This window comes from Myotis daubentonii, chromosome X (assembly GCF_963259705.1).
Source record: "Myotis daubentonii chromosome X, mMyoDau2.1, whole genome shotgun sequence".
Classification (NCBI taxonomy): domain Eukaryota; kingdom Metazoa; phylum Chordata; class Mammalia; order Chiroptera; family Vespertilionidae; genus Myotis; species Myotis daubentonii.
This window is the reverse complement of record NC_081861.1, coordinates 123,940,198-123,961,471: the sequence shown is the minus strand read 5'-3', so window position 1 is coordinate 123,961,471 and position 21,274 is coordinate 123,940,198. Positions and strand designations below refer to the sequence as shown.

General features: G+C 41.6%; 1 protein-coding gene and 1 non-coding gene across 2 annotated transcripts in view; one reads left to right on the top strand and one right to left on the bottom strand.

Moving 5' to 3' along the window:
• POLA1 (DNA polymerase alpha 1, catalytic subunit) overlaps positions 1 to 21,274 on the top strand; it is a 317,031-nt gene that overhangs the window by 84,323 nt on the left and 211,434 nt on the right. The gene's annotated exons all lie outside the window — the stretch shown is intronic.
• LOC132225371 (U6 spliceosomal RNA) lies at positions 711 to 816 on the bottom strand. The gene has a single exon (XR_009450886.1). It is a non-coding gene; the product is annotated as a U6 spliceosomal RNA (small nuclear RNA).

Sequence of the window (21,274 nt, the reverse complement as noted above, 5' to 3'; positions counted from 1 at the left end):
TATATTAGGTGTCCTAAAAAATTTATACACATACTTTGAATAATTAGAAAGCCAGTATTTATTAAAATACATTTCATTTTCAAAATTGAGCTATCAGCTGTTAAAGTGTATATCTATTTTTGGGGACACCCTGTATAATGTATATGTCTGTTACTAACCATTTCTGCTTTCTAGCCAACCACTCTTTCCTGTTGTAAATTTTTGGCCTGAAAATTTTGAATTATCACAGTGCCTTCTTTTACAGACAAATTTAGTTGTTTTGTGCAATTTTAGATTATACCGATAAGGCTTCTTAACACCAAGTTGATCATTTGAGATGAAAAGCAAAACTAAGATTCAGTGTCTGAATCTTTTGGGTGGGACTGTCCTTTAAAAGCCTCTGATTGATTTTCTAGTCAATAAAAATACAAGGCTACTCTACCTTTTTTTTTAGTCTCCATACCATTCATGCTTAAAAAACATTCCAATTAATAACAGCTTTTGGGGGCTATTTTATTTTTTGGATAGTTTATGCTTTTATTTTTTAAAAAATTATTTTTCAATTACAGTTGATGTTCAGTATTATTCCACATTAGTTTCAGGTGTACAGCATAACAGTTAGACAATTACACCCCTGATAATTCAAATATCCATCTGGCGCCATACATAGTTATTATAATATTGTTGACTATATTCCCTGTTGAACTTTATGTCCCTGTGACTATTTGCATCAAACACATGAATGCTTCACAAACTTGTGTGTCATCATTGCCATAGGGGCCATGATAATCTTTCCTGTGTCTTTCCAGTTTTAGTGAATGTGTTGCCAAAGCAAGCATATACGAGCTTTCTTTATGCACATTACTTCTGTACATATCAGTGTTCTAGATCTGAACTATACAGTATGGTAGCCATTAGCCACAGATAGCTATTTAAATCTGTTTTAATTAATTGAAATGAAGTGAAATTAAAATTTCAGTTAGCCATGATTGCCACATTTTAGGTGCTCAATAGACATGGTAGCCAGTAGCCATATCAATATTGGACAATACTGTTCTAGAGAATCTAACTTCTACTTAGTTTTTTGGGGGATGGCTATCATATCATTCTGCCATTGTTTATAATTTTATCTGCAAGATTTATGTTTCTAAATACATTTAGAATTATGTTTCTAAATACTGAGTCAGTCTGTCCTATATAATAAAAGCCTAATATGCAAATCAACCGAACAGCAGAACAGCTAGTGGAATGACAGGTCGCTATGATGCGCACTGACCGCCAGGGGCAGGTGTTCAACGCAGGAGCTGCCCCAGCCTGCAGGCCCCAGGTCAGCCAAGGTGGGTGCCAGTGGGGGTCTCCGATTGCATAGCTGGTTGCCCTGCAGAGGGAGGTGACTGGTGGCTGTGGCGGTAGGGGGCGGCGCCAGCTGGTGAGCGGAGGGGCGGGGGGACCGATCACCCCGCCAGTCACCTCCCTCACCCGTGGTGGTGGGGGGCGGGGCCAGCAAGTGGGTGGCACCAGGCGAGTGCCGGTGGGGCCCCCCCCCTAGTCCCGCCGGTTGCCCCACAGATTGACCCTGATCGCAGGCCAGGCCTAGGGACCCTACCCATGCACAAATTTCGTGCATTAGGCCTCTAGTATGATATAAACTATGTGTTTAAAGTATGCTTTTAAAAAATATACATAGACTTTAATTTTCTTAGCACTTCCTGTGTAACAGATCTTATAGGTAAGCAGCATTGGGAATTGCAGTAAAAACTCATGTAATAATAAAAATGTCCAATTTCTCTTCCCTTTTGTGGCTATGTGCAGAAGTACAACAGAAAGATTGGAATGTGATTCTCCACTACTTAGAAATGCATAACCGTCATATAAGGAAAATAACCGACTAACAATAATCTTAAAATGATTCGCATAGTTGAGATTCCATGATGCAAAAATATAGGTCAGTTGTACTCATCATATGAAATATCAGTTTGAGAATTTAGCTTAAAAAGGCATTTATCAACTGGAGAATCTGTCAAGTGTAAAGCTGATATTAAAAATATGATATTACATGTTAGGATCTTAAATTAAGTGTTACATATTCAGTAAGATGTCGAGCATATCTCATTTACCCTTTCTTCTTTTTACTTGCATATTTAAGTGGTGCAGGACTAAAGGAAAAATCCAGACCAGCATCCCAGGACTGTAATTTTTGCCAAGGGTGATTCAGGGAACTTCAGGTTTAAAGCTGCAGTATCCCATAATGTACTCAAATTAACTAGGACAGAACACTCTGAGAAATGTCTTCGATCCTTGCCTGCGTAAGAATGGTCTCCTGAGTGGCTGGATATAATGGAGAGGCCTGTTTGCTGAAGGTGACCAGCACTATGCCATGGTGAAGGATGGGATTGGATAGGTCTTGTTCAAGGTTTTTTACAGAGCAAGAGACATTTGGGCACACTGAGTTCCAGATAGATGGAGAAGATTATGGATATGAAAGAAGTGATTACTTTTAAAAAACAAGAGCAAAACCCCACGAAACACTGGTAGTTGTTCTGTTAGTGTGATTCTATGCAATCAGATGTGTGTTTAATACCTTTTTCACTTTTAACAACCATCACTTTCTTGCAAAGTCAGTATTAGAACCTCAAAAGACAGCTGTTTTTTGTGGGGGTTTTTTAGTGGCCTTTCCACTAGTTGGGACATGTGTAATGTTCACAGAGAAAGCAGGTATTCCCCCTTTTATTTTTACATTCATTTTAGATACATATTCTTTGCCTAAGAAGCAGTTTGTTATGAACATGAGTATAGAAGAGAGGTTTTTATTCATACATATTTAAAGAACATCAGTAATAAAAACATTTCCCTAGCTGTGACAAAGAGCAGCCTTTGTTTAAGGGTTAGATATGTCTAAGGAAGTGACTCTTGTTAAGAACCAAGGAATAAAATATAATTCATCTTATCTTGCGTAAGGAAAATTGTCCTAACTTGCATGCTGCTGAGTGCCTAATTTACATTTAAAGCTGAAGTAATGAAGCCTTATTTTTTGCCAGAAACTCCCATTTCTTTCCCAAATATATTTTCTATTAGACAAAAAAAGCTCATTATTTTGCATAGTAATGTGCATTTGCTGATGCAGAAAAGCAACATAACTCAGGATGAAGGATTAATTTAAACGTATGTGCTCTTTTGCAGATAACTGAAATTATTTCTAGGAATCAAAAGGTGGGTTTGCAGGGCACACCAAAAAGAACAGCTTCGTTCTGGTGAATTGCAAAGGCAGGGTATAGTCCTTTCTCACCTAGAGGAGGAGGTTCCTGAAAACTCATGGATATAGAATTTAACTCTGAGGACTTTAGACTTCATGGAAACTAGTCACAGGGGGTCTGAACTTGAAAGTGGATCTATGGAAGCTCTTAGGAATAAACAGTATTTATAGTTAAATAAATCTTCTGAATATAATACAACTGACCCTTTCATTTATAATGTTTAATTTAGTAATAAAGAATACTAACTATTCATTTTCATTTACTATTCCTTGTTCAATATAAATTTTGTTTTGTTGCACATAATAAGTGTGCTTTGAGTCATTTTCCATCTCCCCTATGGCTGGTTTTCTATCTAGCTGTTCATTGCCTTTCTAATTTTCAACCTCAGAAGTTGTTGATGCCCATCTCCCTAGGGCTCCCCAACCCCCACTCCCACTCACGGCTGACTTTTAGATGCTATTGGTGTACAGTTTTGAGTCCCAAGTGTGCTTGCACTTACTTTCTTTTATTTTTCCTATGGCTTCATTCTAAAAATTTTTATTCCTATTCTGCCATTATTAGCTTTTACCTTTCTTTCCTCTTCCCAACCCCAGCTCCATCTTCCTCTAATTATCCCCAACAGGATTGAATCATAGTTCATGCAATTTGCATGTGCTGAAATGGAATGAAATTTTTGAAGTTGCCCCCAAACTATACAGAAGTAAATTTGAGAATGTGCAAGCTCAACTTAATAAGATTATATATGGGAAATTAGTGTAGTATCCTGCAAGTGTATATATGTATATGTGTGCTCTCAAACATTCTATGTGCCTATACATCTATACACCATAACCTAAGAAGAACTTGCAATTGTTAAAGCTACTCAAGAAATTCCAAAATTTCTAACATAGTTGATGTTTGAGCAGAAGCAATCAATGTGTTTGCTATCAATCAGTGGCATAATCTATCATTTATTGAATATCACTTTGGATTTGTGAACAGATGGACTTATTTACAGCTTTTTGGAACCTAATTGGTTTTGAAGTAATAAAGGTCCCCTGTTATTCCAGCACAAGTGCCGGGAGCCGGTCCATGCTTGCTGTTTCAAGGGACCTGGCATATATGGCATACTGTTCTTAATATGTTTGCTCACCTTCTTGGCACTATGTGTTTTAACCAAGGTCTCTGAGAAAGGTTGTTTTCCCCAGGTAGGGATTTTCCCCTGAAGTTAGGGAGGGAATAAAACCCCTCAACTAAGTGCCAGGTGGGTAATTAATCCCTTTAACTACGAACAATCATGCTTAAACTACATAATCTTTTCTCCCTGGAATGGAGATAAGAAACGCCCTAACCTTTGTAATAGAGATTGATAGGATTGAATCAACTGGTATAAATACAGTTGTAACAAGACAGAAACACTCAGAACTCAGGAGACAGAATTCAGAAGACAGAACCTACACGGAGCCTAGAGACAGAAGAACTTCGCTGGCGAGAGCATGCCAGAGGATCCTGGACCGGGACTGGCCTCGGAGCCTAGAGACAGAGCCTAGCGGGAGAACATGGCAAGGGATCCTGGACTGAACCTGACTACAGAGATTGGCAGGAGAATCTGACTGGAACCTGGACACTGAACCTGACTGGAGAGCCTGGACAGAACCTGGCTGGAGAACCTAGTGAGGGAACATGGCTACAGAACCTCGCTGGAGATCCGAAGCAGAACCTCTCTGGAGATCCGGGCTGGAGATCCTGGCTAGGCTGCTGATCAACTGAACGCTGTCTCCGTGCCCTTCCTTCTTCGCCGACTCCGTCCACACCTTTGGGGACCCCTGGACCTGCTGGGGTTGGACCCCGGCATCTGGCGCCCGAACAGGGACCCCTAGGTAAGCGCCCCGCACTCGGGACGGATAGGACTCCACCGTAGGAAGAGGGTGGATAGTCTTCGCCGACTCCGTCCACACCTTTGGGAACCCCTGGAACAGGATTCCCTTAGGTAAGCCGCTCCATTGAGAACCTCCACACTCGGGATGGATAGGACTCCACCATAGGAAGAGGGTGGATAGTCTTCGCCGACTCCGTCCACACCTTTGGGAACCCCTGGAACAGGATTCCCTTAGGTAAGCCCCCCCCATTGAGAACCCCACACTCGGGACGGATAGGACTCCACCAGGGTGCTACAGACCCCCCTATAGAGAATAAGTAGGGTAAGAAGGTGGATAGTACAGAACTTAGATTGAGAAGATGTGCCTTACTGAGTCCAAAGAAAGAAGACTCTGTATTGATTCTTAGATTGAGAAGATGTGCCATACTGAGTCCAAAGAAAGAAGACTCTGTATTGATCTTTAGATTAAGAAGATGTGCCATACTGAGTCTAAAGAAAAAAGACTCCGTATTGATCTTTTAACATATATGCTTGTTAGCAGAGGAATTAAGGTTACTCCCAGTCAGACAGAACGTTTTATACAAGAAGTATGTCCATGCTTTTCTGAGGAAGGAAAGGTAAATGTAATGGCATGGGAGAAGGTAGGCCCAAGGAGCCTCATCCTTAACCCCACTGCAGCCTTTCTACCCCGGGAAAGTGCAGGATTGGCAAGTTCTCCCTGGGGTAATAGATCAGGACTCAGGTAATAGCAGAAAGCGCCAATCCTACTCTTAAAATGGATACAAGAGAGCGTTTGAGGTTTTTCTTTTTAATGCCTGCTTTTAAAAAATAAAAAAGGGGGAATTTGCCGGGAGCCGGTCCATGCTTGCTGTTTCAAGGGACCTGGCATATATGGCATACTGTTCTTAATATGTTTGCTCACCTTCTTGGCACTATGTGTTTTAACCAAGGTCTCTGAGAAAGGTTGTTTTCCCCAGGTAGGGATTTTCCCCTGAAGTTAGGGAGGGAATAAAACCCCTCAACTAAGTGCCAGGTGGGTAATTAATCCCTTTAACTACGAACAATCATGCTTAAACTACATAATCTTTTCTCCCTGGAATGGAGATAAGAAACGCCCTAACCTTTGTAATAGAGATTGATAGGATTGAATCAACTGGTATAAATACAGTTGTAACAAGACAGAAACACTCAGAACTCAGGAGACAGAATTCAGAAGACAGAACCTACACGGAGCCTAGAGACAGAAGAACTTCGCTGGCGAGAGCATGCCAGAGGATCCTGGACCGGGACTGGCCTCGGAGCCTAGAGACAGAGCCTAGCGGGAGAACATGGCAAGGGATCCTGGACTGAACCTGACTACAGAGATTGGCAGGAGAATCTGACTGGAACCTGGACACTGAACCTGACTGGAGAGCCTGGACAGAACCTGGCTGGAGAACCTAGTGAGGGAACATGGCTACAGAACCTCGCTGGAGATCCGAAGCAGAACCTCTCTGGAGATCCGGGCTGGAGATCCTGGCTAGGCTGCTGATCAACTGAACGCTGTCTCCGTGCCCTTCCTTCTTCGCCGACTCCGTCCACACCTTTGGGGACCCCTGGACCTGCTGGGGTTGGACCCCGGCACACAAGAGTTTCAGATCATAGATAACAGTCACCTGGTAGTTTCTGAAGCCACTGATCTGTGCCACCTATCGCCATTCTTTGGGCTTTGTGGCTGTCCAAATGGGGTGAGAATGCCATCGACCCTCCCTCCCAGTTGGCAATCATCAGACTTGGGAGGAAGCAAAAACAGCTTCTTACCAGAAAGGTGCTGGAACTTCTGTTTTGTGAGTAACTGTATTTTCTGTTAAAGCCTTGGTGGTCATGTTGTATATTACATTTATTCATGGGCTTTAGTTTTTGTTTTTGTCTTTTAGAAAAGATTACATACATGCTACATTCTTTAAATGTTTTAAGACGTAAACTGGGATGTTCTGATTTCCATGTTGTTTAGAGTTATTATCCCATGAAAGGACATACAGAAAGATAGTTGAACTAATTTGGGATTATTTCACCCTAGTTTTGTATTTCCTATAGTGGGAATTTGAAGAGTTTTTCTTTTGATCATCAATATCATAGTTAAGATTTATTGACTACTTAATAAGGAGTAGCTGGATATTTGTACTGGTTTCAGAAGTACTTGGATGAGAGATATGAAAACTTAAAGATTGAGGCACTCTTGTAACAGAAAATATCAAAGCTACTGCCATAGTTCATCAGAAATCAGGAGAGAAAGAGAGTTATCGTTGGCCTGAATGAGCTGAAGTTCAAAGTAAGACTGTGGTCATTATTCATTACCTCTTTTCTTTCAAAACAGCAAGATTCTTGGGTTTCTGTGGACAAGGCTGCTTTTTAATGGCATGTTCTCCAAACAGCTGTTAAGCATTCCCCCTCCCCAATACCACAGACCACATCTGTTCCCACTGTTGATTAGATAGAGGGTAGAGAAAGAAGAGAGGCTGTAGCATGTGTAATTACCAGTAATTAATTCTTGTTGTGCCTCCTCATTTCCTTCTATTCTAACTCCACCTACCCTTCTTCCTGTCTCTGTTGTAAATTCTGTTTCATGTTGGCCACTTGTGGAGAATAATCTTGATGGGTATACAGCTGTTTTCCTAAAATTTTACATTCACCTTACAGTGAAGCTTTTCTTTTTCTTCTGGTGGCAGAATCTCTTGATGAAGCAGGGCAAACAAAATACTAAAGTTAGTGAACATATCTCTTGGGGCTAGCTTTCCTGCTTCCTTACGTTTTGTTTCTGTTGATTCTATTTTTAATTGTCAACAAATATTTATTGAATACATTCTCTCTTAACTAGTGCAGACTCTTGCAAGGCATGAATAAGTGTGAGGAAAACAAATGTAAGATATAGTCCTGGTCCTCAGCGTTTATGTACAGTGTAATTAGGGACCTAAAATACGTATACAGAAAACTAATTATATAAGTTAGTATGTAATAATTACAAAATGATTGCCAAAATTGTTGATACTCTATGAGACAGATAGTGTTCTATTCTTTTTCTTTCTCTTTGGGATAAGGTAAGGCTAAAGAAAATATAAATTTGAGCATTTTTAGTTGCTGTGTCACAATAAAAGAGATATATCACAGGTTTGCTCTTTAAAGAAAGTTCATGGCATGTCTTCTTCACAAACTTGAAAAGCCTAGATTTTCAAGATGCGATGCTTCTTGTGTGTCTGTTTTCAGGAGGATGGAGCTTCAAGTGGAGCATTTTAAAATTGCTTATTTTTAAAATTTACAATAAATTTTAAAGTGTAGTTGCTGTATCAGTCAGGGCCCCAGCAGGAAAGAGATGACACTGAGATCAATAGGAGGATTTGATAGAGGGATTATTTACCAAAATGCGGGCACGGTACATTAAAATTGCAGGGCAATTGTGTGAACTCTGAGGCTAGTAATAGCAGGGATGTTACACTCTCAGGAGAAAAGGAGTGAGAGGAGGAGCAGATACCTAATTTAAAAAGAGGGAGTTAGATGAAAAAGGTCTTCTGATCACAGGTGGATGGATCCGGCCAGCCTCTATGTGACCGTTCAGGAAGAAAGCTGGAGTCATAAATGACCTTGTCTCACTTTCGTCCTGATCTATGCAGTGTTCCTGATTATCTAAACTCATCTGTAAATTAGGGGACAAGGGGAGCTTTTTGATGTAATTTATTTATTTTTATTTTTTTAAATATATTTTATTGATTTTTTACAGAGAGGAAGGGAGAGAGATAGTTAGAAACATCGATGAGAGAGAAACATCGATCAGCCGCCTCCTGCACACCCCCCACTGGGGATGTGCCCGCAACCCAGGTACATGCCCTTGACCGGAATCGAACCTGGGACCTTTCAGTCCGCAGGCCGACGCTCTATCCACTGAGCCAAACTGGTTTCGGCTTTGATGTAATTTATTAAATCAACCTTTCATCCCACAGAGCAGGGTGGAGAGTGGAAGTGGATAGGCAAAGGAAAGATACCTGGCACATTTGGAGACTTTGTAAATTTGCATGAGCATGAAAAATCCATCTTGGATAATATCCTCTGCTCTCATTAATCTTGATGATAATATAGGCATATGTCTGGAAGCAGTATGCTTTATTTTTTAATTTTTAAAAAATATGTTTTTATTGATTTTCTAGAGAGAGGGAGAGAGAGAGAGAAATATCAATGAGAGAGAAGCATCATCGATCAGCTGCCTCCTGCATGCCCCCTACTGGGGATCGAGCCTGCAACCTGGGCATGTGCCCTGACCAGGAATCAAACCAGAGACCTCTTGATGCATAGGGCAATGCTCAATCCACCGAGCCACACTGACCGGGCTGGAATCAGTATGCTTTATGACAAATCAGTCACTTCTCAAGCATGTATACAGGGTATCATTGATGTAGGTTAGTAATTCTCAACTGGGGGCAGTTTTGCCCCCCATGGAAAATTTGACAATATCTGGAGTCATGTTCATGTATGGGCTTTATCATTAGGATCTCGTGGAGGGTAATAATGAAAGGAAGACAATTCATTTTCATTTTATTAGGGTAGTGCTCAGATGATTGTTGAAGAATCTAATCCAAGCAACAACCATTGCTTTTGGCAAGAAGAAGCTACTGACCTCTGAAAAAATAATTTGAGTTAAGATCTGAGAGTGAAGCTAAAAGACAGCATAGGTTTTATGCATTGAGTATGAGGTGGGGGAATCAAGCCCTAAAAGATAATGAAGAAAAGGAGACCATTGTGAATAGTTGGGGTGTAGATTACAATCTTCTCAAGGGCATGGACTACATTTTGTTCATCTTCTAAGAGTTAGGCACTACATCTGGAGCAGTACAGACTGTCAGTACATATTTGTCAAGTGAATGAGTAACCCTTAATTTAGGAGAAATGGCTACTGTAAAACCAGAAAGAAGACATTAGTGGGGAAGGAAAGATGAAAGATGCTGGGAAGGGAAAAGGTGAGCTCTATACTAATAAAAGGGTAATATACTAATTAGACTGGATCGATCGGACATCTTCTGTACGTCCGACTTCCTTCTGGACAGTTAGGGGGTGACCAGACTGCCAGGGGGGCAGTTAGGGGGCTACCAGGCCAGCAAGCAAAGGCAGGGGTGATCAGGGAGGCAGGCAGGTAGAATGGTTAGGGATGATCAGGCAGGCAGGCCGGCAGGGGGGCAGTTAGGGGGCCTTCAGGCTGGCAGGGGGGAAGTTAGGAGGCAACCAGGCCAAAAGGGGGGCAGTTAGAGGGCAACTGGACTGGCAAGCAGAGGCAGTAAGGGGCGATCAGGCAGGCAGGCAGGTGAGCAGTTAGGAGCCAGCAGTCCCAGATTGCAAGATGGGGTCTAAACCGGCAGTTGGACATCCCCCTAGGGGTTCCAGATTGGAGAGGGTGCAGGCTGGGCTGAGTGACGCCCCTCTCCTGCACGAATTTCATGCACTAGGCCTCTAGTTCTTATATAAAAGGAAAGACAATTTGCACTACAAAAAAATGAGAAAGCTAGGCCTTCAAGGACATACTGGCTCATTGGATCCCAGGTTTCCAGACTTTATGTTTGTCCTGACCTGGACTCTTATACTTCATGGCTTCTTTTTCTTCTTAATGCAATTGGTAAGGAAAAGGACATTTGTTCCATTCCTCTTTTGTTAGCATTGCCTTTCCTCCCCTTTAATATTAATGGGACGATTTCCTGCATGGAGCAAGAGCCATACTCCTTCTCTTTTTGGACTCATCTGAAGACTTGGGTATGCCTTCAAATAGCAGGTTTCTGTAGATCAGGCCATTGGTATGGGGTGCGGTGTGGTTGAATCAGTCACTCTGTTTTTATATTCCTGCAGGGCAACTTTTGAGCCCTGTTCTTTTAATTGTGAGACTGTGAAAGCTGCTTAGTCGGAACTGATCACATTTGTCTTTTAAGTTCCTTAAGGACAGTAAAACTCCTTTTGTACTTCTTTCAGTGCCTAGCCTATTGTAAATGCTTGTTGAGTTAGGGGACTCATGGAGGATTTCTCTAAGATTGCAAAGAGAAATGGTAGAGAGAGATAGGAAAGGATATATTTAGGAAACCTTGACCATGAAGTGTTCTGTCTTCTGAGTGACACATGATGTTAGATTGCTGGTTGTATTTGAGAGGACTGGGTGTAGAATTAGGAAATAAAAGAGAGAAGAGGGCTTTTAAATATTGGTATGGGAACTGAAGGTAATGGGAGACAGGAGAACTCTTTCCCTGCTGGAATAAGGGTCATGCAATTGATAAAGTGTGCGGTCCAATATTAGGAACGATCAGGTAGATCTGAAATATCTACCATTAAGACTCATCCTCGCCCTAACCAGTTTGGCTCAGTGGATAGAGCATCGGCCTGCGGACTCAAGGGTCCCAGGTTCGATTCTGGTCAAGGGCATGTAACTTGGTTGCAGGCACATCCCCAGTAGGGAGTGTGCAGGAGGCAGCTGGTCAATGTTTCTCTCTCATCGATGTTTCCAACTCTCTATCCCTCTCCCTTACTCTCTGTAAAAAATCAATAAAGTATATTTTTTTTTTTTAAAAAAAAAAGAGAGACTCATCCTCATTGGTACAAGAATGTCCCGCAGTCCAACTTCATAGTTAACTAGAGGCCCAGTGCACGAAATTTGTGCACGGGAGGGGGGTGTGTCCCTCAGCCCAGCCTGCACTCTCTCCAGTCTGGGACCCCTCTCACAATCCAGGACTGCTGGCTCCCAACCGCTTGCCTGCCTGATTGCCCCTAACAACTTCTGCCTTCCAGCCGCTCACCCCATAACCACTCCCCTGCCAGCCTGATCAACACCTAACCACTCACCTGCCAGCCAGATTGCCCCCAACTGCCCTCCCCTACCAGCCCAGTCACCCCTAATTGCCCTCCCCTGCTGGCCTGGTACCCCCCCAACTGCCCTCCCCTACCGGACATCTTGTGGTAGCCATTTTGTGTCCACATGGGGGCGGCCATCTTGTGTGTTGGAGTGATGGTCAATTTTCATATCACCTCATTATTATTATTATTAGATAGGATTTTGTAGACTTTTAAAAATCAGCTTTATTGCTATTAATTTCATAAACATGTTTTTGCTATCTCATCTTGAATTTAAAAGAGCCATCACCATCTATACATTACTCAAGCCAAAAGTCAAGTATTTAGCTATGGTTTTGTTTTGTTTTTTTAAATATATTTTATTGATTTCAGAGAGGAAGAGAGAGGGAGAGAGAGAAATGGAAACATCAATGTTGAGAGAGAATCATTGATCGGCTGCCTCCTGCACACCCCTCACTGGGGATCAAGCCGGCAACCCCGGGCATGTGCCCTGACTGGGAATCGAACCATGACCTCCTGGTTCATAGGTCGATGCTCAACCACTGAGCCACGCTGGCCAGGCTAGCTTTGGTTTTTATCTTACTTCCTGCATCTCAAACTTTAGCATGTCCTGATTCTACTTCTTATTCATCTTTTCTGCTGCCATCTTATCCCCTGCCCATGGCATCTCTCCTCTGGACCACTGCTTCTGCTCCTCACTTCTTACAGTCCACTCTTTATGCTCCTGCCTCCAGATTTTCAAACAAATCAGATCATGTCATTCCCTTGACTCACCCCAGCAGCTGTGAGAATACTTCTCATGTAGTAGAAGCTCAATTAGTATTGAATAAACCACTGTAAAGTTATTATGATATCTTTACAGATAGCAAACCAACCAACCCTTAGACTTTCCTAATTCAAATGACACGTTGTTTCTGTAATGATAATAACAATAGTCAGATTTATTAAGGCTCATCTTTTTTTCTCTTCTCATCTTGTGACTGATGGCTGACACCCATTTTTAGGATGGTTAGCAAAAGGTTTATATGTGGCATTGGAGCCAGGAAGACGAGTCGCTTCTCTTTGGCAATCTCTTGGATAAATCAAGAGCAACCGTAGCTATGAAATACACCAGGCAACTCCCTATACTTTTCAGGACTGGCTCAACACAACTAAGAAATCACTATACATTTTTGGGGAAGGCTAATCTTTTTTTTTGGGGGGGGGGGTCATGACCCTCTTGAGAATTGGGTGAAAGCTGTGGATTCTTTACCCAGAAAAATGTCTACATACACAAGCACAGAATTTTGTAGACTGATAAGGAGATTCACAGACTGAGCCATAGCTCATAGCAGAAAAATGCATCTTCAAAATTAGGTTGTTATATTTGGGATAGAGTAAAGCATCTATTTTTGAAATATAAACTATACCAAGTAACGTGGCAAAATATTGGCAGATGGGGATATTGCAGAAAAGAGATAATTTCTTTTTTTCTGATGCTCAGTAGGGATCATAGCAGACTCTTAAGGGCCAGGAAATTGTGAGGGGCATTTGTTTGTTTGTTTGTTTGTTTATCAAACAAAAAAATTTAAGGAACATTGGCCATTTTGCCTTGTCCTTTGTTGAGGAGGTGGAGGAGCATGGAAGGTATATCCCTGCAGGCCTTGCGCCTCTTAACCCAGAGAATGGCCTGTAGACTGAGCCACTGAGTGGGGAGCAGGCTATAGGCGAGGAAGAGAGGATGGAAGAAGATGGGCCTGGGTGGGGCACAGGAGGGAAGCAGAGAATTTCTTAAGCCATTTTCCTAGTTTGAATCCAGTGCCCCACCCCTTTTCTTTTCCAGTTTTAGTTCTTCTTGGTATCTCTATTAAAAAGACAAACCAAAAAAGGAGATTTTCCTCTTTGCTAGAAGTTTTTGGGAAAACTTCACTATTCTTTTATTTCACCTCCTTTGGGGTTAAGGAGAGCTATTATTTCTGAACTTATTGTCAGAGTTTCTTATATTGTTAATGTATTAATACTCTCAAGATGGCTTGTTTTTGATAAATCACTAAAAGCAGAAGGTATTTCGTCCAGCCTCCTAAACAATAAAAGCCAAGAATGTAATGCTGTAGTACCAGAGTTGTGAGGTTTTTTCCAGCACAATATATTAACTAAGCAGAAAATGTAAAAGAATAAATACAATAAAAGTAATGTTTGTCTAGTGGTAGTTTGAGATATTTCAGGAGAGATGAGATGTGAAGAAAGGCAGTGGCCATATTTAGAAAGCTGCCTCAAACCCAAGAGTATCTATTGAAGTAAACTTGATGACAGACTTTTTTCCTCTTCATGAATCATTGTATTCCTATAAAAGCGAAAATTCCTCTTCATCTAAACAAATGGCTTCCACATCTGTTTTCTTAGTTTCTCAAAAGGGTGTCTTCAGCTTGCATTTTTTTAAAAGTGTTTATCTGTTTAAAATGAAATACCGTCAAAAGCAGTTTATACATCAAAATCCAAGTTGGTCTTCGTCTTCCAAGAATTAGTCGAGAATGATCTGGTGGTGGTAGAGGGGGAAAAAGAAAACACATTTTAGCCATAACCGGTTTGGCTCAGTGGATAGAGCATCGGCCTGCGGACTGAAGGGTCCCAGGCTCGATTCTGGTCAAGGGCATGTACCTTGGTTGCGGGCACATCCCCAGTGGGGGGTGTGCAGGAGGCAGCTGATCAATGTTTCTCTCTCATCGGTGTTTCTAACTCTCTATGTCTCTTCCTTCCTCTGTGTAAAAAAATCAATAAAATACATTTTTTTTTAAAAAAGAAAACACATTTTATATTCTGCGTAGGTAAGTTCTTCCTAACCATACTCTACATTTTAGTGAGTTATATTTAATTGTACATGCTCTTTTGTTTTTAGGGAATGATCGAGTAGTAACTTTGTCATTGGTAGCACATCCCAATATTTTCATGCTCTGGGTTCAGAGTTCTGAAAATACGTTTTTTTCCAGATTAATAGTAGGAGAATTAATGTGTTAGTCCCATTGACTAAGCACTGATCTGTAGTTAGTTTGATTTGTTATTGACTCATAATCAGTTTCCCCCCAGCACGTCACTAAAAGAAACACTCTCAACTGATTTGTAAAATACTATACAGTACATCTTTTCTAAAGCACTTGTTCGGTTCAAAATCTTGTGTGAGTCTGCTTATCCTGAAGGGTTCGGTTTTATCTTTTTTAATCTTTAGTCTTGTGGGGCAGGCCACCATGCCCTTGAGTGTGTCCTGCCATTTAAAAATGAAGAATGAGAAGCAGCTGAAGTGATGGCTCTTTTGCAGCTGACAGGAATCCGATCTGCTTGGATTCTTTCCCTGGGTACCGACATGCCAGTGGTGTGTGGCTCCTCCCAGACACGCCATTTGCAGTCACAAAGTTTAAGATGGTGGGAGCAGAGGAGGTTGTGTGCAGGGGGAAGGAAGATCTTTTTTGTATGTAAAGATCTGGGAGAAAGGCTGTAGATCAACACATGGGGTCCTACCACAGGTTGCAGGACTCCTGGCTTCTTACCACCCAGTGGAGTTTCTGGGTCAGGATGAGGCCTTTGTCTTTCAGGAGGTTGCGCAGGCTCCTCCCACCCCCTGAGCTACAGCTGCCTGTTCTGTCAAAACAGTGGCCTGCTCTGAGGTCAAAGGTCCATGAGAACTGTGACATTTGATGGTATCAAAGTGAATTAGTGGCAAAGGCAATTGATTTAATCACCTATAATTTAGGTAATTTCATTTGAAGGATGTGAAGAATACTCTTTGGAAACTGAGGGGAACTCTTCCCCCATTGTTAACTTTTGGTTTATCGGATAAGTATAAATTGGAACTGCTAATAAATGACACCAAACTTGACATAAAAAAAGAATGCCCTCCCCCCTCCCAAATGCAGAAGAGAGGCAGGAAAATGATGGTTACGTTGGAGCTATAGGAGGCTCTTTACTTGTGAAGTGACTTGATTGATGTTTAGTCTTCCTGTTGAGCCCATCACTGCCTTGAGCAGGGGAGCCACTGCAGAGGTTCTACTTGCTGTTTGTTGAGCCACGGCCTGTAGCTGTTTTTGTTGCTCATGAAAAGGCAAGGTGCTCCCCTTTTTGACCTTGTTCAGAGGCTTAATACAATTATTTGTATTAGGCGCTAGCCACCTGTTGGGATCTTTCTCCTTAAAGGTCAGTGTGTGGTGCCTGGCTGTCTGACTGTGGCAGCCTGCAATCAGATTTGCCTGTGGTCACTGGTTTGTATGACACCTGCAAATTGTGACAGAAAGAATGGAGATCTGATAGCTGAAAGGGAAAAGGAGGTGCTGGAGGAGGAATGAGCTATCAGGAGACCCAGGGAGCACCATTACTGTGGTGTGGGTGCCAGTTTGCCTCATCTCCCTTTCTCCTGCTGCCCCGTCATGAGCTTTGCCATCTGTTTCAATTGTCTACATGCTGACATTGCTTTGATTTAGTCATATATTGCATCTCTGTTGACCTTTGGAATTCCTATACCCCTGAAAGCCCCATATCCCCTCCATTGAGCATCTCAGCTTCCGCCTGCCTCCCTGTGGTCTTCATTTAGGTGTCATAGACATAACATATTCATCAACTCCAAAACCGCCCAGTTGGTTCTGCTCCCCAACCTGTTCCCCTTCCTGGATTCCCTGTCTCAATGAGTGACAGCACTGTCTACCTATCCATTTGTTAAGCCAGGATTTTTTTTTTAATCCTCACCAAGGATATTTTTTCCATTGCTTTTTAGAGAGAGAGTAAAAGGGAGGGAGGGAGGGAGAGGGGTGCGAGAGAAACATTGATGTGAGAGAGACACATTGATTGGTTGTCTCCTGCATGTGCCCTGATGAGGGTCGGTTTGGGGATCAAACCTGAAACCCAGGTATGAGCCCTTGACTGAGAGTCAAACCCATGGCCCTTTAGTGCACAGGCCAACACTCTAACCGCTGAGTATACTGGCCAGGGCCATGGATCTCATCTCTGGCACCTATCTCTTCCTCATGCCCCAATTCCAGCCAGTTGTAAGTCTGGTATATTGCACTTCCTAAATACCTGTGGTTCTCTGTCTCCAGTGCAATGACTGTTATGCTCTCCAGTCCTTATCACTTCCTCCTGAATGCTGCTCCTGCCACATGTATTCTCTACATGTTTTATAACCAGAGAGACCTCTTTAAACTGTCAGTCTGATTGTCACTCCCCAGTTTAAAGTCCATCCTGTGGTTTATAGGGCCTCTCCTGCATTCTCCCCACTTTCCTGGGCATTCTAATCTCAGCCATACTTTTTATTTTCTTCTTATTGCAAAACCTTTTTTTTTAACTTAATTTTCTTTAATTACCATTGAGAGTTTCCCTCTGTCCTTTGGATCTTCACACTCTTTCCTCATCCACCTTTTTCTGTTATTTCCTATAGCTCACTTTCCCCCATGTACAGTTTGCTTCAGTGAACTTGAACTCCCACCTCAGGGGCCTCTATTTTGTTTGTCTTCTCCATGTTCTGCACCTACATCCTAAATGACTTTCCTCAACTTAGCATTTATTTGTTTCTTTTGAAATTTCTCTGGATTCTTCCCCGAAGATGATGAGACAGTAGAAGAAGTGATTGATAAATGGGAATACATTATTTGATCCTTAAACATGGAGAGGCATTCTAGAGGCATGCCTGAACACGTGTCTACAACACATGTATCTGGACAGGTGAACACAATTACATTTCCCTAAAACAAGACCATCTTGCTGAAGATTTTTTAAAAATTGGGAACCCTCTATATTTTAATCATTCCTAGCTAGCTTACAGAATCTGTTTTCTGAACTTCTAATAAAAAGTATCAAGGGATACTGTTTTATTTTTTTTAAACATATATTTATTTCAGAGAGGAAAGGAGAGGGAGAGAGAAACATCAACGATGAGAGAATCGTTGATTAGCTGTCTCCTGCATGCCCCACACTGGGGATCACCCGGGCATGTGCCCAGCTGGGAATCGAACTGTGACCTCCTGGCTCGTAGGTCGACGCTCAACCACTGAGCCATGCCTGCCAGGCCAGAACACTGTTTTATAAGAAATAAAGTTGCTGTAGGAGGGCATGGGGACAGTATGGTCATTGCAGAACAGACTTTAGTATTTAGCTATGTTACTGAGCAAGGGAGTTGCCCCTGAGGTGTTGGGCTTAAAAAGTTCTCCCTCTTTGGACCTCCCTCAGAGCAGAGGGTAATGATGAATAGCACCCTGACTGTCTTAGCACACAGCAGTCCTGAAACGGAGCTTTCCAGAAATCAAAAATGCTTTCATCTGAATGGTGACAGCAACACCTTGGTCACTCTCCAACTCCATACTGTCCTTCAGACCACCAGTGAGTTGTCTTCTAGGATTGAGCTTCAGGCCAGGTGCTTAGTAATGACAAGCAGTGACCAGTTAAACCTGCCACTTGTGGGGACCAAGAGCTCCAACTTTTCTAGTTCGATTTTCCCATGACCTCAGTTACAAAGAAAATGTTGCAGATTCTAGAAAATGCTAATGCTCTTTTTAGTTGTATTATCTTGATTGCAGTGCTTCGGAATTGCTCAACTTCGTTGTCTGAGCATAGCCAGCCTGACGCTTTCTTCTCGAATAGACAGTTATGATCAACTGAGCACTTTTAGGCTGTATAGACTACTTAAATTTATTAGTCAATTATTTGTGCTTTGAAAGAGTTAATGGGAGCTACCCAAGCCATTATTAGAAATTAGAATGTCCCAAAATAGAAAGGCTATTTCCTTTGAGTAAGGCACTGCAGTGGAAAATGCCAAGCATAGTTTTTACTGAGTTAAAGGGTGAAGGAAGGTGGAGTGGGGGAGAAAGTTACATGTAAATCATTTAGCCATTAACCTAATGGGTGGATTTATAAATCCTATTACTATAAGCCCTTTTCATTTCCACTGAGGCCTGGTGCATGCTTGATCCCACTAATGTAAAATTCATTCTGTCTAAGTGATTACTGAAGTAAGACACTTTGAGTCAATTTTAATCAGGTTGTGTGAAACTTGCCGGAGCGCTGATGTTCACTAAAGCACGGACATACTTTCGCCGTGTCTTAATTAGCCCCCCAGAAGAGTTATTCTAGGAGATGGAACCAAATCTCTGAGCCTTTTGACACGTACATGCTTTTCCAGTAGGGGCCAGACTCCCAGCGCCAAAGCAAGAGGCAAAGACCTTTGGGCAGGGGTGTTTCTAGTCTCATGGATGTTACGAGAATTCTAAGAATTCCTAAAGCACTATTTTTATGGCTAATTGGAGTATCTGCAACGGTACTTATATTTTAACACATAAAAAATTTAAATTTGGTGAAATACGTGAATCTTCTTCCTAGAAAAATGCATTGGCACACATTTACAGTTTTCTTTAGAGTTGGAGGGATTTTCATATTTCTTGACCTTGGGTTAATATCTTCTGCTCTAGTTTTCATCTTGGTGTCAGGGTTGTGGTATTTTTTTTTCTGGGAATTTAATATTTAAGAGTGTAGGCTCCTAGAACTTTTGTGTCAGTGAGTATATTTGGCTCAAGTGCATTTGAAAGCCAGCTCTATAAGTTCTCCAGGTCCTGTGTCAGACATAATCCCAAGTGTGGCAATAATGCATGTAAGTTCAAGTGAAACGTATGAGATGCGAGTTTCTAAATTGGAGGTGGGAGTAGAGGAGGCATAGAGAATAAGAATGTTGTGCAAGGAAGATTTCTTTAAAGATGAAAACAGTTTTTTCCAAAGTAAAAATGTAAAGTGGATTTTAAAAAATCCACAAGATGAATAAATATTTCAGGGCAAGAAATTAGAAGACAAAGTAGTTCATTTTTCCTTTCACATGTTCAAAGCCATAGTTTATGGTATTTTAAGTTTTTAGATGAAAATTAGAGCCCTGTCAAATTGTGGGGCAGTAATTGAAAGAGACTCATAAATTTCATTAAATGTGTCTGTTGGGGAGGAGAAACCTTTCAGAAAGCTTTGTTTATTCAACGTGTTTTATATTCTTTACACATGAGCTACCAGAAGGTCTGGGTTGTAAATAAAGGATTTGAAACAAAATCAGTTTATCTGGCAACAAGAGTTGTATGGGAGAGGTACACTTTTAGTCAAGTTTATAATTAACAGGTCTTTATCATTGGGGTAGACATTCATTTCTCTTGAGTGAACATTTGTTTATTTAGCATGCGTTGTGTTCGAAAGTGGGATTAAAACTGATTCACTCCATTTCTTGCATAGAAAAAGATAGCATTTAAATGCGTACAGTGTAACCAGCCACATTCTGTAACCAGCTTTAGGATCTTGTTGTTCTGGGGATGCACTTATCAATGCATGGCTTTGCTCTTCTCAAACTGGACCACTTGGGATTTGCCTCCTTTTACTATAGCCTAATAAAGAAATTCTTATTCAGTTACTACTGTGTCAGACTTTGTATTAGGTTTAATGGCTAAGATGCGACCTCTGCTTATCATTTGCTTGTAGTCTCTCAATCTTACCTTTTATAATAGACTGGTGTGCTGCAGTGTACACAGAATCCTTTGGGGTCTACATTGGACTAACATACTTTTAATAATATCATTGGATCAAGGAGACCAGAGAGGCTTTTTTGATGGTATGAAGTTCCTTGTGAAATAAGTAGATGTTAGGTAATAATATCTAACATTTACTGAGCACTTATGTACCAGAAGTATTTACATACGTGGTTACATTTAGTGCTCACAGTAGCCCTGTTGTAAGGAAGCTGCAGCTATTATCTCCATTTTATAGTCAAGGAATTGGAGGCTAGTGATTGTATTGTGTGCCCGGTGTCACATAGTGGATAAGCAATACTTTTAGGCTTTGAACTCAGGCAGCCTGTCGTAGTTGGGGTTCTCCATAGAAACAGAGCCAATAGAGTGTGTGTGTGTGTGTGTGTGTGTGTGTGTGTGTGTGTGTGTGTGTAAAGGGAGGGATAGAGAAATTTTAAGGAATTGGCTCATGTGATTGTGGGTACTGGAAAGTCTGAAATCTGCTGGGCAGGTTGGCAGCCTGGTGACCCAAACATATGGGATATGAGTTGACGTCTCAGCTTGAGCCCGAAGTCAGTCTGCAGCGGAATCCCTCTTCCTTGGGGCAATCTCAGTCTTTTTCTCTCAAGGCCTTCAACTGATTGGATGAGGCCCACCCACATTATGGTGGGTAATCTTTTCTGCTCAAAGTCTACTGATTTAAATGCCAATCTTATATTTAAAAAAAATAGCTTCACAGCAACATGTAGACTGGTGTTTGACCACATATCTGTGTATCATGGCCTAGCCAAGTTGGTAGATAAAATTAACTATCACACAACCTAACTTCTGAACCCACGCTTTTA